Source organism: Pristiophorus japonicus, chromosome 22 (genome assembly GCF_044704955.1).
Source record: "Pristiophorus japonicus isolate sPriJap1 chromosome 22, sPriJap1.hap1, whole genome shotgun sequence".
Taxonomy (NCBI): domain Eukaryota; kingdom Metazoa; phylum Chordata; class Chondrichthyes; family Pristiophoridae; genus Pristiophorus; species Pristiophorus japonicus.
Genome location: NC_091998.1, coordinates 62,510,352 through 62,527,955, shown reverse-complemented (window position 1 = coordinate 62,527,955; position 17,604 = coordinate 62,510,352). Strand labels below are relative to the sequence as shown.

Here is a 17,604-nt window from a genome sequence, read left to right as displayed (position 1 = left end):
GTGACTGGCTCTTTCAGAATGAAACCACGTGAGGATGAGTCAGCCGCTACTCAACAAAATGACAAGTATTCAGTGCAGGATCTCACTGGGCTTCTGACCTTCGAGTATATAGTTACACCCTCCTTTACCAATTTGCTACTGTAAGGACACTCGAGAGATTAACCGCAGACTCTGATCACAGAATATCGTTCGTTGAGATTGGCAAACAGCTGCACAACAGTTTGCAGTCGTACTGTTCGGGAACAGTGTGTGTCGCTCTTAAACAGCTCTATGCGAAGCTCTCTCTGTTCTGTGCATAATACAGACGTATACTTTGTGAATGTGAGGTTGGTGCAGTACCAAGCTAATGCATAATTTGACATGCTGTTCTTCAAATGAAACATTAAAACCAAGACCTGTTCTTCTTGTCAGTTTTTGCCTTCAAATGCAAAACTAACACCCCCCCACACTTCCAGATCCAAATCCAAATTAGGGTTTAGATAGAGTAAATAAAGATAAACTGTTTCCAATGGCTGAAGGGTCAATAATCAGAGGGCACAGATTTAAGGTAATTGGCAAAAGAACCAGAGGTGACATGAGGATTTTCTTTTTACACAACACGTGTTTAGGATTTGAAACGCGCTGCCTGATAGGGTGGTGGATACAGATTTTAACTCTGTTGTTATGATGGTTTGAAGGTGTGGCGAATGAGGGTACGGGGCCCAGAAGAGCCAGGGGCCGCATGGGCCAGCCCACACTGCGATATGTGTGCGCACTGGGTCCGTGCAGCAGAGCAGGTCTCCAGTCGTCCTGGTTCAACCCTTGCCACTGGATAAAGACCTCGCTCTGTCAAGCCCGTGTGGTGACCACACGTTTAAAAAATTCATACACAGGCATCTTCCACCCCCTCAATTGGAGTTCAGGACTGGAAACATCTGTGAACTCTTGTGGAATCAAGTCATCCTCGTTCGAGGGACTGCCTATGAGAGATGAGATGGGGCTTTACAGATTCAATAGCAGCCTTCAACAGGGAATCGGATAAATACTTGAAGGACAAAAAAAATTGCAGGGATTTGGGGAAAGAGCAGGGGAGTGGAACCAATGGGATTGCTTTTCGAAAGAGTTGGTGCAGACTCGATGGGCCGAATGGCCTCCTTCTGTGCTGCACTATTCTATGGTTCTTCCACTGTTTCAGGTGGACTTTGACACAGTTTGAAGAAGTGCAGGGGTTCTCCCAATCTCCTGACCAATGGTTGATTCAACCAACACCACCTAAAGCAGATTGACCTCGCGTGCATCTTATTGCTGGTTGTCGATTCCTGCTATGTGCAAAATGGCTACTGTGTTTGCTTAGATAATAACCGTTTGGAGGTAATTCATTGCCCGTTTATTAAGAGATGTGATTATCTGCTACTTAAATGCATCTTTCTTTTTTCATTCCTCATCTTCCCCTCTACAATATATTGTGTGTTTATGTTTAATAATTATACAGTGCATGTCAATGAGTCTCTTCCTGTGTATGTGTGTGTGTCTTTTCTCACTAACATTAGCTGACTTGTTTCACTAGTTATTTTGGAGGTCAGAGTGAAACTTCACAGAAATTAATCATAGTTTTCTCTGCAGCCTGTTTGAGGAGCCTGCTGGTTGGGGGGTGGGGGGCGGGGGGGGGGGGGGGAGTCGTGGAGAGAAGCACCAAATACCTTTTATCCTTGTTTCATATTTTCTTTTACTCTGATCGCATGAGCAATATGTAAGTTTATCCATGCATTGCTCCCAGTGGGGGTTATGCTGGAAGGGGGCCAAGTCGGAGAGGTAGCACAACAATGTTGTAGCTCGATTTCTGATCTGTGTTGTCCGAGTGTGGTTTCCTGCTGGGCAGGATTGGTAAATTTGCAAACCAATCTCTACAATATATACTGAGTTAATCTGCATCGTGTTACATAGTGTATGTTAAAGAATGAAAGACTTGGATTTATATAGCGCCTTTCACGACTACCGGATGTCTCAAAGCGCCAATGAAGTACTTTTGGAGTGTAGTCACTGTTGTAATGTAGGAAACGTGACAGCCAATTTGCGCACAGCAAGCTCCCACAAACTGCAATGTGATAATGACCAGATAATCTGTTTTTATTACGTTGATTGAGGGATAAATATTGGCCAGGACACCGGGGATAACTCCCCTGCTCTTCTTCGAAATAGTGCCATGGGATTTCTTACATCCACCTGAGAGGGCAGACGGGGCCTCGGTTTAACGTCTCATCTGAAAGACGGCACCTCCGACAGTGCGGCACTCCCTCAGCACTGCACTGGAGTGTTAGCCGAGATTTTTTTGTGCTCAAGTCCCTGGAGTAATCTCTCTAAACTTTACATTGTCTGCTATTCCCTTTGAGTAAAAAAGTAATAATTGTACTTTGAATGGAGAAGGCTGGATAATGTGGAAACGCACAGAGATTTTGGGGTTCAGGCTCACAAGACATTCACAGAAGCATTTCAAGTGGATAAGGCCACAAAACAGACACTGGTTTTATGACCAGGAGTATAGAATATAAACATCGGGATATAATGGTGAAGCTATATAAAACCTTACTGTGACTGCAGTTGGAGTACTGTGTGGAATTTTGGGCACCATACTATAGAAAAGATATGGGGCTAGATTTTTCATGTTTTTTGCATGCTCAACATCCATTTCACCGCTGAAATGACGTTTAACGCCCATATAGAAACATAGAAACATAGAAAATAGGTGCAGGAGCAGGCCATTCAGCCCCTCTAGCCTGCACCGCCATTCAATGAGTTCATGGCTGAACATGAAACTTCAGTACCCGCTTCCTGCTTTCTCGCCATAACCCTTGATCCCCCGAGTAGTAAGGACTTCATCTAACTCCCTTTTGAATATATTTAGTGAATTGGCCTCAACTACTTTCTGTGGTAGAGAATTCCACAGGTTCACCACTCTCTGGGTGAAGAAGTTTCTCCTCATCTCGGTCCTAAATGGCTTACCCCTTATCCTCAGACTGTGACCCCTGGTTCTGGACTTCCCCAACATTGGGAACATTCTTTCTGCATCTAACCTGTCTAAACCCGTCAGAATTTTAAACGTTTCTATGAGGTCCCCTCTCATTCTTCTGAACTCCAGTGAATACAAGCCCAATTGATCCAATCTTTCTTGATAGGTCAGTCCCGCCATCCCGGGAATCAGTCTGGTGAACCTTCGCTGCACTCCCTCAATAGCAAGAATGTCCTTCCTCAAGTTAGGAGACCAAAACTGTACACAATACTCCAGGTGTGGCCTCACCAAGGCCCTGTACAACTGTAGCAACACCTCCCTGCCCCTGTATTCAAATCCCCTCGCTATGAAGGCCAACATGCCATTTGCTTTCTTAACCGCCTGCTGTACCTGCATGCCAACCTTCAATGACTGATGTACCATGACACCCAGGTCTCGTTGCACCTTCCCTTTTCCTAATCTGTCACCATTCAGATAATAGTCTGTCTCTCTGTTTTTACCACCAAAGTGGATAACCTCACATTTATCCACATTATACTTCATCTGCCATGCATTTGCCCACTCACCTAACCTATCCAAGTCACTCTGCAGCCGAATAGCATCCTCCTCGCAGCTCACACTGCCACCCAACTTAGTATCATCCGCAAATTTGGAGATACTGCATTTAATCCCATCGTCTAAATCATTAATGTACAATGTAAACAGCTGGGGCCCCAGCACAGAACCTTGCGGCACTCCACTAGTCACTGCCTGCCATTCTGAAAAGTACCCGTTTACTCCTACTCTTTGCTTCCTGTCTGACAACCAGTTCTCAATCCACGTCAGCACACTACCCCCAATCCCATGTGCTTTAACTTTGCACATTAATCTCTTGTGTGGGACCTTGTCGAAAGCCTTCTGAAAGTCCAAATATACCACATCAACTGGTTCTCCTTTGTCCACTTTACTGGAAACATCCTCAAAAAATTCCAGAAGATTTGTCAAGCATGATTTCCCTTTCACAAATCCATGCTGACTTGGACCTATCATGTCACCATTTTCCAGATGCACTGCTATGACATCCTTAATAATTGATTCCATCATTTTACCCACTACTGAGGTCAGGCTGACCGGTCTATAATTCCCTGTTTTCTCTCTCCCTCCTTTTTTAAAAAGTGGGGTTACATTGGCTACCCTCCACTCCATAGGAACTGATCCAGAGTCAATGGAATGTTGGAAAATGACTGTCAATGCATCCGCTATTTCCAAGGCCACCTCCTTAAGTACTCTAGGATGCAGGCCATCAGGCCCTGGGGATTTATCTGCCTTCAATCCCATCAATTTCCCCAACACAATTTCCCGACTAATAAAGATTTCCCTCAGTTCCTCTTCCTTACTAGACCCTCTGACCCCTTTTATATCCGGAAGGTTGTTTGTATCCTCCTTAGTGAATACCGAACCAAAGTACTTGTTCAATTGATCCGCCATTTCTTTGTTCCCCGTTATGACTTCCCCTGATTCTGACTGCAGGGGACCTACGTTTGTCTTCACCAACCTTTTTCTCTTTACATACCTATAGAAACTTTTGCAATCCGCCTTAATGTTCCCTGCAAGCTTCTTCTCGTACTCCATTTTCCCTGTCCTAATCAAACCCTTTGTCCTCCTCTGCTGAGTTCTAAATTTCTCCCAGTCCCCAGGTTCGCTGCTATTTCTGGCCAATTTGTATGCCACTTCCTTGGCTTTAATACTATCCCTGATTTCCCTAGATAGCCACGGTTGAGCCACCTTCCCCTTTTTATTTTTACGCCAGACAGGAATGTACAATTGTTGTACTTCATCCATGCGGTCTCTAAATGTCTGCCATTGCCCATCCACAGTCAACCCCCTAAGTATCATTCGCCAATCTATCCTAGCCAATTCACGCCTCATACCTTCAAAGTTACCCTTCTTTAAGTTCTGGACCATGGTCTCTGAAATTAGTGTTTCATTCTCCATCCTAATGCAGAATTCCACCATATTATGGTCACTCTTCCCCAAGGGGCCTCGCACAATGAGATTGCTAATTAATCCTCTCTCATTACACAACACCCAGTCTAAGATGGCCTCCCCCCTAGTTGGTTCCTCAACATATTGGTCTAGAAAACCATCCCTTATGCACTCCAGGAAATCCTCCTCCACCGTATTGCTTCCAGTTTGGCTAGCCCAATCTATGTGCATATTAAAGTCACCCATTATAACTGCTACACCTTTATTGCATGCACCCCTAATTTCCTGTTTGATGCCCTCCCCAACATCCCTATTACTGTTTGGAGGTCTGTACACAACTCCTACTAACGTTTTTTGCCCTTTGGTGTTCTGCAGCTCTACCCATATAGATTCCACATCATCCAAGCTAATGTCTTTCCTAACTATTGCATTAATCTCCTCTTTAACCAGCAATGCTACCCCACCTCCTTTTCCTTTTATTCTATCCTTCCTGAATGTTGAATACCCCTGAATGTTGAGTTCCCAGCCCTGATCATCCTGGAGCCACGTCTCCGTAATCCCAATCACATCATATTTGTTAACATCTATTTGCACAATTAATTCATCCACCTTATTGCGGATACTCCTTGCATTAAGACACAAAGCCTTCAGGCTTGTTTTATTAACACCCTTTGTCCTTTTAGAATTTTGCTGTACAGTGGCCCTTTTTGTTCTTTGCCTTGGGTTTCTCTGCCCTACACTTTTCCTCATCTCCTTTCTGTCTTTTGCTTTTGGCTCCTTTTTGTTTCCCTCTGTCTCCCTGCATTGGTTCCCATCCCCCTGCCATATTAGTTTAAATCCTCCCCAACAGCACTAGCAAACACTCCCCCTCGGACATTGGTTCCAGTCCTGCCCAGGTGCAGACCGTCCGGTTTGTACTGGTCCCACCTCCCCCAGAACCGGTCCCAATGCCCCAGGAATTTGAATCCCTCCCTGCTGCACCACTGCTCAAGCCACGTATTCATCTGCGCTATCCTGCGATTCCTACTCTGACTATCACGTGGCACTGGTAGCAATCCCGAGATTACTACTTTTGAGGTCCTACTTTTTAATTTAGCTCCTAGCTCCTTAAATTCGTTTCGTAGGACCTCATCCCTTTTTTTGCCTATGTCGTTGGTACCAATGTGCACCACGACAACTGGCTGTTCTCCCTCCCATTTCAGAATGTCCTGCACCCGCTCCGAGACATCCTTGACCCTTGCACCAGGGAGGCAACATACCATCCTGGAGTCTCGGTTGCGGCCGCAGAAACGCCTATCTATTCCCATTTAGCCACAAAATGGAAACTGACGGGCATTTTTCGGAAACTTATCACCAAGCGTTATTTTCCCCATGTGCATAACGCTGGGGAAAAATAATACTGCCCGCCCACTATTTTTGGGCGGAATCATCAGAACGGGCAAAATCAATGCCTATAATATCGCCCAGAGTTACTTTCCGCAAGGAATTAATGCTGAGATTTAATAATGCCGCCCGCCCATTTTTTTTGTCATAAGGATCACATTTGCCGAAACTATCGCCCAGGAGATTGGCCACCATCACTTTCACCACCTCGCGCACATATCGCCCACAATATCGCTCGCCCAAAAAAACGCCCGGAAAAAGTGGAACTAACCGGAACTAATCACAGCGTTATGGACGCCATGTTCTACATCACATGTCGCATTCTTTAAAAGGCTGCTCTGCTTCAACCTCGGGGGAGTTTGGATGTACTCTGGAGGTCTTTGGAGGTGATGTGAACATCTGTACGCACATCTTTGCCATACTGTGAATGATTGGAATTTAATAGGTGTCTTCGTCGGAACATTCATTCTTTGTGACCAATCGGTGGAAAACAGAAAGCTATTACAATGGGGCCTGTCCTTTCTCACCCTCTCTTGATGATCAATTACATTCTGAAGACTCGAGATGGCCGAAGGTACGTTCCACAGCATTATGTGCCCAATGTAAGACATGCCAGACTGATGAGGAGAAACAGACGTTACACCCCCCGCAAGTACGGGGAGAAGCGGTCTTACCTTGACTTGCCTGACACCACTGGCCTTTGGAGACTGCGATTCCACAAAGAGGTTATCACTGAGGTATGCCAGCTCATAAGGGGAGATCTGCAGCCTGCCAGCACCATCAGTACTGCACTGTCCGTCGAGGTCAAAGTCACCGCAGCACTGTCATTCTATGCCTCGGGTTCTTTTCAGGCCTCAGCTGGTGACATTTGTGGACTTTCTCAGCATGCCACACATTGCTGCATTAGACTGGTCACTGAAGCCCTGTACGCATGCAGGAGGGAATTGATCAGCTTCCCTATGACCAGGGAGGCACAGAGTGAGAGGGCTCTAGGATTCTTCAGAATTGCAAACTTCCCCAAGGTGCAGGGAGCAATAGACTGTATGCACATCGTGATGCAGGCATCTTTTTAGGATGCAGAGGTTTTCAGGAACTGCAAGGGAGTCCACTCCCTGAATATCCACCTCGTTGTCAACCACCAGCAAATTATAATGGCAATGAATGCTAAATTTCCGGGCTGCATCTATGATGCTCACATCCTGCATGAGAGCACTGTATCTGACTTGTTTAACAATCAACTATAAGGTCAATGCTAGATGCTTGGTGACAAAGGATATGGTCTTGCCACCTGGCTGATGACCCTGCTGCATGACACCCACACTGAAGCTGAGAGGCCATACAACGAGAGCCACAGAGCCACTCGCAATATCGTGGAGAAAGCCATAGGAGTGCTGAAGCAGCACTTTAGATTCCTGGACCACTCAGGAGGCGAGCTCCAATACCACCCTGAACAGGTAGCTCAATTCGTGGTGGTGTGCTCCATGCTGCACAACTTGGCTATCAGGAAGGGACAAGAATTGTCTGATGAGTCTGACAGTCCACCAGAGAGAGGAAGAGGAGGATGAGGAGGCGGACGCTGACATCAACCCAGACAATCAGGCTGATGCTGAAGCCATGCCCCCGCCCCCCTGTAGACCGCATGAAAGGGCCCGTGGTGGTATGATAGCTGCAAGAGTCTTACGTCAGGAGCTCAATGAGCGCTTTGCCTGAAAGAATGTTTGTGTTATTTACAAAGCTGACACACTGCTGGGTGTGCAGGTCATACATCAATGTTGGCCATCACCTTGGTGACAGTTAAAGTTTAAGTTGATTGAAGTTAAGTGTGATTATACCCTTTGATGTTAAGGCATCACCAGTGTGTAATGGCGCAGCTATCTGAGCCAATGCGCCACAAGGTTTTGTTAAATAAAAAACATTTAAGCTGAACATTTGTCTGAAATCATCGGTATTTCTGTAAAAACCAACCCTTCTCTTCCCCCCGCCCCCTCCACCTCGCTTCTCCTCCCCACCTCTACCTCTTCCCCTTCCCCTCCTGACTCCAAGCCGCCTGGCCGAGGAGCTCCTCAGGTGATGCTTCATTTGGGGGCGGGGGGGGGGGGTGGGGGGATGATGGCTGAACCGCTGCTTGGACGGATACGGGAGAGGACAGTCCTGAGGTGAGAACGTGCTCCAAGCCAGAAGCAAGATGTTGCTCCTGGCTCTTATGTGCCATTGGCAATGGGGGGTGTGGCACCTTGGGGTGCAGTGCCATACTCCGGGAGCATCTGGAGCCATCTGCCATCTGTGTTCCTGGCTACCAGCTCCAAGGCCTCCACCATCCCTTCCATGTTATATCTTATTTGTTGGACAAAAACTCAGTGCCAACTATGTTCTTGGTGTTAGTAGACTTTTTGCTGCTGGTGAAACTACCTCGTGCCTCCCACAACAGCCAAACAAGCTCACACCACACCCACACACGCTTTCAGTCCCTCTTAGCTTCATCTCTCTCGGTCTCCTCTTCTGCGCATCTCATGATGACCCTTGATCTCCTGAATCCATGGGAATCGAGTGTTGCCATAGCATTGCTAAGGATGGAAATACTTTAAGGCAGAAGGTCAGAGAGATTTAATGCTACCACCCATTTCATATTGCTTGCGGTAACGGCCAATTTCAAAAATGGAGACTAGGTGCTTTGAGAATGGGCGAGAAGCCGGCGATCTAGAAACCCATTTTTACCACCCACACCGGAAATAATGCCCATTTTTGGACGAGCTGCACAAAAGTGTAAAATATAGCTCTTTAGAAACATAGAAACATAGAAAATAGGTGCAGGAGTAGGCCATTCGGCCCTTCGAGCCTGCACCACCATTCAATAAGATCATGGCTGATCATTCCCTCAGTACCCCTTTCCTGCTTTCTCTCCATACCCCTTGATCCCCTTAGCCATAAGGGCCATATCTAACTCCCTCTTAAATATATCCAATGAACTGGCATCAACAACTCTCTGCGGCAAGGAATTCCACAGGTTAACAAATCTCTGAGTGAAGAAGTTTCTCCTCATCTCAGTCCTAAATGGCGTACCCTTTATCCTTAGACTTTGTCCCCTGATTCTGGACTTCCCCAACATCGGGAACATTCTTCCTGCATCTAACCTGTCCAATCCCATCAGAATCTTATACGTTTCTATGAGACCCCCCTCTCATCCTTGTATTAACAGATATAATAGCGCAGTTTCAATAGGATGCTGCCTAGTATGAAGACATCTCAAATATGGAAAATTAGTGCTGTTTTTGTTCGAATAGAACTTGTAAGCACAGCTTGCAGTACAGACCTCATAAAATGCTTGACATCCCGACTTGTATTTGTGTTGTGCTGTTTCAGTTTTCTGTGAATTGTCTCAAACGTTTGGTGTACAGTGAGTGACTTTGAGGTAAAATGGCTGTTATTATGTTGACAATTCATTTGCTTCCTAACACATTCCAAGATTTTACCTAGAATATGTCACAACCTAATGATATCAGAAATGCTAGGGTACACCTATGAACAGGGAAAGGATGAACAGGCTGGGTCTCTTTTCTCTTGAAAACAGAAGGCTGAGGGGTGACCTAATCGAAGTCTTTAAATTATGAAAGGTTTTGATAGAGTGGATACAGAGAGAATGTTTCCACTTGTGGGAAAGAGCATAACTAGAGGCCATCAATATAAGATCATCACCAAGAAATCCAATGAGGAATTCAAAAGAAACTTCTTCACCCAGAGAGCGACGAGAATGTGGAACTCGCTGCCACAGGGAGTGGTTGAAGCGAATAGTATGATGCATTTAATGGGAGGCTGGACAAACAAATGAGGGAGAAGGGAAGAGATGATTATGCTGAGGAGGTTCGAGTGGAACATAAACGCTGGCATGGACTGGTTGGGTCGAATATCCTGTTCTGTGCTGTCTATCCTATGAATCTTATGTTTAAAAAAGGCTTCTTTGTCCCTTTATAAAGATCAGACGATTTAGGTGCTGTGTGTTTAAGGTAGCATTGGCTGCGTACGTGTGTGTGTGTGTTGGGGGGTGGGGAGTTCTACTTAAATGGGGTGTGTCAGAGTATTACTGCCGCTTTCAAAATGCATTTCTCAGTCAAAACTCTGGGTCATGACCGCCCTATTCTGTTGCTCAAAATGGTTTGAAATAACACTTGCGTTCGCCTGAGAGAGACCCAGGGAAATTGGTGCAAAGCACATAAAACTGCACACGCTGGAGTTAAGGTCTTGGGGAGGGGATATGAGCAGCAAATTCAATGGTGACTTCAAATAACCTCAAAATAGTACAGTTTCATCTGTAAAGCAGCCGAGAGTGGGGCAGCTCGCCCATCACCCACCAACACCAATAGACCGACCACATTCTATATCGTGGGTGCTGTAATGATGTGAAAGAGCGTGCTTGAAGGTGCACCGGCCTGTGGGGCGTGTGGACGGGGCAGGATTTTGGAGGGACCTCCCTTGAGCGCTGTCCCCTGCTCTGTGGTGCTGAATCCGCACTGGCGCGGGTGTGCTGAGCTTCAGAAATGCTCGCTGCGCTGTGCAAACATACACACACAGCGTTCTCGGACCTGTTCAATCACATCCCAGTGCCTTTTTTTTGTTGCGGTTACCGAGCTTGGAAAATGCAGTCGGCATCCCATTCATTGAGAAGCCTGGCGTCAAGTCGGTTGTGATTGCTGGCTGTGCCTCCCGAAATAACCATCGCTGCTGCTTTTACTGTCCAGCACACCGCTGTTATTGAGGACGGAGCTTTGAGTTTGGGAGGAGCCGGCGGAGGACACTGTTTGGAAGTGTGTGTGTGTGTGTGTGTGTGCGCCCTGGAGATGTGGGGCTTCTGGCTGAGGTCGCTGCTCTGGTCCGGTCTTCATCCCCTGTAGGTTCCAGCCCCCAGGATTTGGGGGTGACACCCTGGAGAACCGCTGCTCATCCCGAGAGGATTTTTCTATCAATATTGAATACCGTGGAAGTTTTTTACCCCCCCGGCTGCACCAGGAAAGCACAGGATTCCCCGCAGGAAAACAGGAACGCGGTGTGTTTTTGAGCAGGTCCTCGACCATTCCATCTCGGTCTGCTCAAAACTGGGCACATAGCTGGGACGACTGCTCTGGCAATGTGGTTACAAAGAGCGATTGACCTGATTCCCCAAGGAAAGTGCCAGGAATGGTGCTAGGAGGCTGTACTCTGAAGGGATTTGAGGTGCAGAAGGTTCGGGGACAGGGGGAGAATGTTGGGAGGCGCTCATTGCTCCGTAAGTCGGCTTTGAAGCTGGCGGGATCTGGGCGCATCGTTCGCGGAGTGTAAGGAGAGGAGAGCGGAGTTTGGTGTGTGTGTGTGTGTGTGTGTGCGGGGAGAGATGGGGACATTGCGAGACCTGCAGTATGCCCTACAGGAGAAGATAGAGGAGCTGAGGCAGAGGGACGTTCTGATAGACGAGCTGGAGCTGGAACTGGACCAGAAGGACGAGCTGATCCAGAAACTCCAGACGGAACTGGACAAGTACCGCTCGGTCCTGCGCCCCGCCGCCCAGCAAGCCGGCCACAGCGAGACCGGCTCCCAACTCCAGGAGCACCAGCGGACCAAGCGCCAGGCCATCTCGGCGGAGCCCACCGCCTTCGACATCCAGGACATCAGCCACGTCACCCTGCCCTGCTACTCCAAGAGCTCACAGTAAGTCCCCCCTCCCCCGGCCCCCAGCCTCCCCCTCCACTAATGTCGCCTTTAAACTGCGGGGCGAAAGTCTCCCATATTGGGAAAAGGCGTGCGCCGATTCCGCCAGGGGCCACTGTCACACCAGGCTGTGTGCAGACGTTGCATACAGTGGTGGCCACGTGCTGAAAGGGTTCCATCCAAAAACCTTCCAGCAGCCGATGGGAAACCAACATTTTCCACTGCCTAGCTGAACTTAAGCCCCGCTGACATAGCACAGCATTCGTTCATGGGAGGTGACAAGGCTGGCATTTATTGCCCATCCCTAATTGCCCCTTGAGAAGGTGGTGGTGAGCCGCCTTCTTGAACCGCTGCAGTCCGTGTGGTGAAGGTGCTCCCACAGTGCTGTTAGGGAGGGAGTTCCAGGATTTTGGCCCAGCGACGATGAAGGAACGGCCGATATATTTTCAAGTTGGGATGGTATGTGACTTGGAGGGGAACGTGGAGGTGGTGGTGTTCCCATGCGCCTGCTGCCCTTGTTCTTCTAGGTGGTAGAGGTCGCGGGTTTGGGATGTGCTGCCGAAGAAGCCTTGGCGAGTTGCTGCAGTGCATCTTGTAGATGGTACACACTGCAGCCACAGTGCACCTGGGCAGGAACCTGGGTGCGTCACAGCTATGCTACTTTGATTTTGGTTCCAAATTCAGCATTTTTAAAAATAAACTTAGTGCGCAAGCATTGGAAAATGTGCAGCTGAAATGACTTACTATAATTACTGTATTCTGGAAGGTTATCTTTTGATCATCTAACCATGTCCAGGGTAGTCGCACACTGCGGGCATTGGCCGCAGGCAGAATGACCACCTCATTTCCAGGAACTTGAGCACAACAAAATCTAGGTTGATCCTCCAGTGCAGTGCTGGGGGAGCGCTGCACTGTCAGAGGTGCCGTCTTATGGATGAGATGTTAAACTGAGGCCCCGTCAGCTCTCTCAAGTGGTCGCAAAAGATCCCATGGTACTATTTCAAAGAAGAGCAGGGGAGTTATCCCCGGTGTCCTGATCAAGATTTATCCCTCAATCAACATCATTAAAACAGATTATCTGGTCATTATCACATTGCTGTTTTGTGGGAGCTTGCTGTGCACAAATTGGCTGCTGCATTTCCTACATTACAACAGTGACTACACTCCAAAAAGTACTTAATTGGCTGTAAAATGCTTTGGGATATATGATAGTCATGAAAGGAGCTGTTTAAATGCAAGTCTTTCGTTCATATATAATGCTTTGACGTTTTTCTGTACTTTTTGCTATTTTTCCTTTCCATCCTGATGCATTGGATCTTGCAGCTCACTTGCACCTCACCCCAAGTGCTTACTCTTCATACTGGAACCTGAACATCACTCGTATCCTCATCCCATATCCACACGTGTGCATTGGGATCAGTGGACAGAGCTAGGAGTGATCTCACCGTTCCCAAGAACAAGGAGGCTGGGGCCCATTGCAGCAACCTACCGATATCCTGATCTAAGGTTCACCCCTCTCCCTCTGGGGTGCAGTACTCCCTGACCAAAAGCACAGGTACACAACAGGCCTGTGTTGATGCATGGTCCTGAGTGGGTGTTCCCGAATTAGGTAGGGAGATGTGTATTCCTTTGGTTTCTTTTCTCTCCCTTCCTTCCCAGAGAGGATGCACCTGGCACCTCTGTGTGGTCTATTCTCTATGACATCACAAACACATACTTACAAGATGGCTTCAACTCAGGAACTTGTCAGGTTACCTAACCTTTTATAATGATACATAGCGAGGGGATTTGAGTATAGGAACAGGGAGATCTTACTGCAGTTGTACAGGGCCTTGGTGAGGCCACACCTTGAATATTGTGTGCAGTTTTGATCACCTAATCTGAGGAAAGACATTCTTGCTATTGAGGGAGTGCAGCGAAGGTTCACCAGACTGATTCCCGGGATGGCAGGACTGACATATGAAGAAAGACTGGATCGACTAGGCTTTTATTCACTGGAATTTAGAAGAATGAGAGGGGATCTCATAGAGACATATAAAATTCTGACGGGATGGGACAGGTTAGATGCAGGAAGAATGTTCCCGATGTTAGGGAAGTCCAGAACCAGGGGTCACTGTCTAAGGATAAGGGGTAAGCCATTTAGGACTGAGATGAAGAGAAACTTCTTCACTCAGAGAATTGTGAACCTGTGGAATTCTCTACCACAGAAAGTTGTTGAGGCCAGTTCGTTAGATATATTCAAAAGGGAGTTAGATATGGCCCTTACGGCTAAAGGGATCAAGGGGTATGGAGAGAAAGCAGGAATGGGGTATTGAAGTGGCATGATCAGCCGTGATCATATTGAATGGCGGTGCAGGTTCGAAGGGCCGAATGGCCTACTCCTGCACCTATTTTCTATGTTTCTATGAGCAGTTGCATTACGACAGTAGTCCACTAGATGGAGCTATATATTACACTGTGCTCAACACCATGGCTTGACTAATGTCTGGAGTCATAAACTTGCATCCAGCTACTCATAGCAAGGAAGAGCATCACTGTGCTGCCTCGACCTGCATTTTAAGTGACACACACCTTCCTGTGGATTATTTATATTTAAAGCTCATTGAAAGACAGATGTCTTTGACTTCCCTTGTTGCTGCACACTTCAGTCATTTCACTGTCTCTGGCAGTCAATGTACCCACCCTTGAAAAATCCAGAAGCTGTCAGCTTTTCATCTTCCGTGGAGTAATTATCTGCACTGTGAACACATTTGCCAGAGATGCTCCTGTTTTTTGTTCTAAATTAGCTTTTATATGACTGTTACCAGTACCAAAATCACAATCGCTGTGCTGGAACAAATCATCGGGCATTTACAAAGGGCAAGAAATGTAATACTAATGCCGCGTCTGTAACTGAGCGGAAAATATAACCGTGGATTAAGAAAATACTGGTGAAATGGATTGAAATCAGTCTAATAAAGATTAAATTGTGAATTTGGCCACATGTCCAAAAGGTAAAATTATTCAATCACCGAATCATAATGCACAGAAGGAGGTCATTCTATTTATCCCAAAAATTGTGTTCCATCAGGTGGAAGAAAACAAGGCAGACTCGTTTGAAGCAAAATAATTTGTGCCGCTTATCAGTGCTGCTTGTGTCCAGGAAATGCTTAGAATGGGTAATACTGAAAATGAGGACTGTATTGGGTAGGCGTGACCCTGCTGATTCTGGCTGGGAGGAACAATTTTACACAAGGAATGCAATTCAGGAAGCTCCCACACCGGCTGCTTTGCATGGGGTGTCGCACCTATGTTACATAGGATCACACAGGATAAACGGCACAGAAACAGGCCACTCAGCCCAACCAGTTCATGCTCCACTCGAGCCTCCTCCCGCCTTTCCTCATCTAAATCTATCAGCATAACCCTCTATTGCCTTCTCGCTCATAATCTTGTCTAGCCTCCCCTTAAATGCATCGATACTATTCGCTTCAACCACTCCCTGTGGGAGCGAGTTCCACAGTCTCACCACTCTCTGGGTAAAGAAGTTACCCTCTCCAATGCCTCCTTTTTATAATATGGTGACCAGAACTGTACTCAGTACTCTAAGTGTGGTCTAACCAAGGTTCGACACAGGTTTAGCATAACTTCCCTTCTTATCTATTCAATACCTCTAGAAATAGACCCTTAGGAAGCACATTGATGCACTGAAAATGGATCAGAGACAGTGTCACTAAGGACATTTACGGAAGGAAGGACATATTCAGAAAGTTTACTCATGGACTGAAGTTTGACTGGAGGCAGTGTGGTTGACAATGTTCACACTTACACTGAAATTGGCGGCTGAATTGTGGAGGAGGCCCATTCCAAGAAAGGCTCACTCGGGGGATACATTCACAGAAAGGAGACACCGTCATGGACTGAATGGCTTGGATTAATGTATTTCATTCAGGCCAATGTATTATTTCCAATTAAGGAGAGAATATCATTCGGACTTCGCAAGTACCGTATCATAGAATCGTAGAATGGTTACAGCATGGAAGAAGGCCATTTGGCCCGTCGAGCCCGTGCTGATTCTCAGCTAGTCACACTCCCCCTGCCCTATCCCCATAGCCCTGCACATTGTTTTCCTTAAGGTACTTATCCAATTCCCTTTTGAAAGGCAAGAGTGAGTCTGCCTCCACCACCCATTCCAGGCCGTGCATTCCAGATCCCAATCACCCACTGTGTAAAAAGGTTTATTCTTACATCGCCAATGGTTCTTTTGCCAGTCACCTTAAATCTGTGTCCTCTGGTTCTCGACCCTTCTGCCAATGGTAACAGTTTCTCTCTCTCTACTCTGTCCAGATCCCTCATGATTTTGAACACCTCGATCAAATCTCCTCTCAACCTTCTCTGCTCCAAGGAGAATAACCCCGGCTTCTCCGTGTCACTGAAGTCCCTCATCCCCGGAACCATTCTCATAAATATAAATCCCCCATAATATCCATTGTTAAAATCTTAAAACAGGTTTCATCTGTACATAGCCGTTTTCACTGAAGACTCAATATAATAAATGAGAAATTTCTTCACTCACAGGGTTGTAAATCTGTGGAATTCGCTGCCTCAGAGAGCTGTGGAAGTTGGGACATTGAATAAATTTAAGACAGAAATAGATAGTTTCTTAAATGATAAGGGGATAAGGGGTTATGGGAAGTGGGAGGGCCAGTGGAACTGAGTCCATGATGGGATCAGCTATGATCTTATTGAATGGCGGAGCAGGCTCGAGGGGCTGTATGGCCTACTCCTGCTCTTATTTCTTATGTGCTTATATTCTTATGATTGTTTCCAAGTACAAATTATCCAAAGTCACCAGTGCTTCAAAAACAAGATCACATTAAAGTCTCTCCCCTGTATTGAGATTGTTAAGATTTCTTCAGTGAAACCTTGAATATATTTATAAAGAATGGGCTTTTAAATTTACTATGTGTAGGCTGGAGAAGAAACCCTCCTCTTGCTGTGGATAATAAAGATTGAAAAGAAATCTATACAGTTTTGGATGGTGCTGCAACATATCATTGCCCATCTCCATTGCCCAGTAATGGCTCTATCCATCACATTTTCACTTCACCTCGCCTGATGTGAGCAGAAATACTATCTGCTGAGACTGTCTATTATCTAAATGTTTACCTTGTGTCAGAAATAAGACTGGACTGAGATGTGGGTGTCGCTGGCAAGGCCAGCATTTATTGACCATCCTAATTGCCCTTGAGAAGGTAGTGGTGAGACGCTTTCTTGAACCGCTGCAGTCCCGTGTAGTGAAGATGCTCCCACAATAGATGTAACATCCCAACTGACACCTGGGAGTCCCTGGCCCAAGACTGCCTTAAGTGGAGGAAGTGCACCCGGGAGTGCGCTGAGCACCTCGAGTCTCATCGCCGAGAGCATGCAGAAATCAAGCGCAGACAGTGGAAAGAGCGTGCGGCAAATCTGTCCCACCCTCCCTTACCCTCAACGACTGTCTGTCCCACCTGTGACAGGGACTGTGGCTCTCCAATGGACTGTTCAGCCACGTAAGGACTCATTTTAAGAGTGGAAGCAAGTCTTCCTCAATTCCGAGGGGCTGCCTCTGATGA

At 46.8% G+C, this 17,604-nt stretch overlaps 1 pseudogene; it reads left to right on the top strand.

The window, feature by feature from the left end:
• The first annotated feature begins 11,696 nt into the window (after nt 1–11,696).
• The window catches only part of LOC139234789 (cGMP-dependent protein kinase 1-like), a 125,362-nt pseudogene continuing 119,454 nt past the window's right edge, over nt 11,697–17,604 (top strand).